The sequence below is a fragment of the Octopus bimaculoides genome, chromosome 2, assembly GCF_001194135.2.
Source record: "Octopus bimaculoides isolate UCB-OBI-ISO-001 chromosome 2, ASM119413v2, whole genome shotgun sequence".
Lineage (NCBI taxonomy): Eukaryota > Metazoa > Mollusca > Cephalopoda > Octopoda > Octopodidae > Octopus > Octopus bimaculoides.
Window position 1 is genome coordinate 82,178,144 of NC_068982.1, and position 4,085 is coordinate 82,182,228.

Genomic DNA, 4,085 nt, shown 5'->3' on the forward strand with positions numbered 1-4,085 from the left:
GTGGTGGTGGTGGTGGCGGTGGTGGTGGTGGTGGTAGTGGTATTTCTTTTAGGGTCTTTGTGGACATCCATGTTCATGTTTCTCCATTACAACTCTTTTTTCTACCAGCAAAGAACGACCACTCTGTCTATCATGGAAGCCAACGGTTGAATAATAAACGTAGGTGCTTGAAGTCTTGTGAACAACAAGAAAATTTCCTTTTTCTTTGTTGTTATGTATATATATATTTTCGATTGCCAAGACCAAGCAATACAGAAGGAAAGCAAGCAGTTATTACTGATACAACCAGTAGCTATATGTCGTACAAATTTAACACCTGTAAAGCCTGTTGATGGCGAAATTCCTCTTACTAACATCATTTAGTCAAGTTGTGTCACTAGAATTTGGAACAGAGTAGTAGAAAAAGAGAAGCCAGCAAGTTTATATGATCTGGTTCATGCATTCAAGTTACTGTGGACAATTAAAAGCCACAGCTTCCTCATCAAAATCGCGAGGACGATTCTGAAAAATGCCAGTATACGATGATGAATTCACTTTTAACGATTCAGGGCCATACCAGTTTTTACATGAGTAAGGTGTTAATTGAGTGAGATATGCTATATAAAGCAACCATGGAGAAACGTTCTTGTTAGATTTTTCTTGATTGATGCCAAGTAGACATTATTTTAACGAAGCAGTGACAGAGACTCGTCAACCAATTATTGTCAGTCGTGACTCTCATCATAGATGGACAGGGATGAAAGACACCACCCATAGTGTCTAACAGATAAAATCTTTTGACTCGGCTCTGAATCAATTCCATCCTAGGCACAAATTTTCTCTTCTTTATACCCACAAAAGCAGCTGAACCATATCATGAAACAGGAGGATATGAAATCAGCAATATTAACGAAACACACTTCAGTTTTACAGTGCTTCTACTGATTAACGTAGAGATACGCTTCTCCCCGTGGTAGTTAACCTGATCTAATTCTGTTGTTATGCACATTGTACAGCAATAGGGATAAAACACCAAACAACGAGTCTACTGTTAGTCATATAGCGCCATGGCGACTCAGCAAGTTATGACACTAATAGTAAGTTAATGGTATTTTTTGTTACTATATAAGAAGAGAAGGAAGTTGGCTGTATGAAGACACATTATTGGATCACTAAAAGCAATATCTCAATTACTTTGATTACAGGGTCGCCACTTGGACGTCAACAAGAAATTCCCGTTCATGTCAATAACTTTTAAATGAGGTCTTTTTATGATCGATAAATAAATGTTACCTAAAGCCTGTATCGGTTACTGCACAGTTTTGTTGACATGGTATGAAGTGGATTAGAATCTCACCCTGGATAGGACACCAGTATACTGCAGATAAAATTCACCTGAAGGGTCTGCTACATATTTCCAACAACTTGGTTAATGAGGAAGATTCTGTGCATTCACTCGGCCAACTATAAATAACAACCAGATCTCCCTCCTACTCCATCTAAAGTACTCATTGCAGTTTTAAATTGGTGGTATGGTTACAGCTGGAACGACTTTGATCATGCTAGAACAGGGTAGAGTTATGACTCAGCAACTAAAGCTTGATAAACAACAGCATATACAGTGAAAAAAAAGGATATTGCCCCGTAGCAACAGCGAAAGTTTTGGTTACGGTATAGCTTATCTGGTCAAGCAAGTTGTCTTTACGGTCGTTTAATGAATAACATATTTATGGTTTCCCAAGAGATATTAATGTATTGCCAAATATAGGAAGATGTGATGCTTTAAAACAAGTGTAAATGATGAGTGCTTCTTCTCAACAGAAACCTGTTTAGTTCCAGAGGTCACCTAATATTTAGGTCACGTGGATTGCAGCAGTAAATAATCCCACGCTTCTTGGTCAACCTTATTGATGAACTTGTATTTAGATTTCTGTTTACCATAGAGGAGGGCATCACTATGCAGCTCCTATTTTAATGGTAAATACATTCATTTGATTTTTTTTATTGGTTTTACGTGGTCGCTCTACCGGACAGAAATGGCAGTCAATCATCCTCAAAGGATACCCTACTGTGTTAAAAGAAGATTCCATTCGATAATATAGTCCAGGGTGCATATGGCCAGATTAAAAAAACGCACAAGATGATCATGACTCGATTGTCTATCATCCATAGCTCTGCTGAATCAGTGCTGAACTAGGGCTATACAACATCAACAACCAAACTGTGTTTAGTTGAGGCCAGGAGAGAGGTTTTACAGGGTCGCTTGATTTGCTAAAAAAATTTAAAGAAATAAGTTTGACCTACCAACTTAGAAAAGAATGATATTGTTTTGGTATTACTGTGTCTGGTAAGATGTTTGGTCACGGTTAGAGTATCTTGGACAATGAACTAAACAATAACAACAAGCGTGTAAAATTATTGCAATGGAGTAATCGTCTGCTGGCTCAGTTTTATCTATTGGTTCTCTCTCCAGAGATCAATAATCGATACGATTTCTGCCGTTATTGACACAAAATTGACTTCCAGGGTGGGGTTTCTTAATATTTTTTATAGAATAGAATTACAGCTCACAGCATCAATGTACCGAGACAGATTACTCGAGCTTGTACGGTTGACTGATGAATGTATTGTCCATCGGTCAGTTGACCAGATGTTGACTTCATCCAACAGGTGTATATATAGCGAGAACAATGTTTTACATGTGTAAGCTATCTGTTATCACTCTCAACACTGAGCGATTCCCGTGTATGAAATTTTTATCGCTGTGGCGCCTGTAACATTTATGGCTGTTGTCACATGATAATATCAATCAACACGAACGTATGGTGGGGTGGGAGAGAGTATGTAGGTGGGAGTGTACAGAAATATGCCTTATTACATCATGTAAAACGAGAAAGGGCATAAATCGGTGATTTAATACAACAAACAACCAAAAGTATTCATGAAGTCCTCCAACTTCTATATTGACAACGTTTCATAAATCACTATTTCTCTGTTCATTTATCTATGTAGGAACTCAACAGGTAAAGCTAGGTGTTCCTCCATTTTGACATTATTGTTGTGTTCTCTGTCTCATTTCTGACAAAATCAGGATATAAACTCACGAGGATTTATAAATGCCACGGTTTATAATTTCCTTCGCCATAAATTCATGATTTAGAAATTTTTGATTTGTTCTATCAATCCCATTCACCGTAAACAATATTTTCTCTTCTATGTTTCGCTGTTTCGGTCTGACTTGAAAGTACTTTACGAAAGTATTCGCTTACCTCCGATTTTTACCGCCTAGAATTCTCTTATAAGAGACATATTTATAAAGGGGAAGGTGTAAATGTCTGGGTAGGTAAAATAACGGAAATCCCTCGGGAAGGTATTACTTTGTCTCGTCAAAAGCACGACGTTCTGCCCGTGACTGACACAGAGTTTTCAAATGATTCAGCTTCTTTAGCTGTAAATATCCACAGCAATGGCGGCAATGCTGTTGGCGTTTTGATGCATCTTTTTGAGTTTGTCTGTGGATTAAATGTTTTTACGATGCTAATGAAATATTGGTTTGAGGCGTTGTTCATGAATCTGAGTGACTGGGAGTAGTTTTTCGAAGTAAAGTCTGCCCGAGGGAGTCAAGGCTTACTACGGCAACAAACTGGACACGTCTCACGTACAAGGGAGAGAATTTCAAGTTTAGAATTATTAATCTGTGGGTGTGGTCTGTATACAGTCTCCTGTGTCTCATTGTAGGTGTGGTCTGTATTTAACCACTTTCTTCTCATTGGTCGGTGGGTTTGGGGTTATAAACAATCTGTTATGATGTTTCGTGCCGAGGTTTTACATTTTATTGTGATGTGATGTAATGCGAATCAGTGGTGGGTAAAGGTGACTAAGCAGCACCGACAGGTTCCATGATAGATCTAATGCTTTGTTTATGCATCATTGTTATTATTCTTCCTGTTGGTCAAATATGGTGGCTAGGAATGTTCTACCTATGTCTGGATTGTTTGGCTTTCCCGACGGCCTTCTAGATCTGGTGCGAATATTGTGGAGGTGTTGGACGTAAAATTTAGCATTTTGATCTACTCACTCTCTCTCTCTCTCTCTCTCTCTCTCTC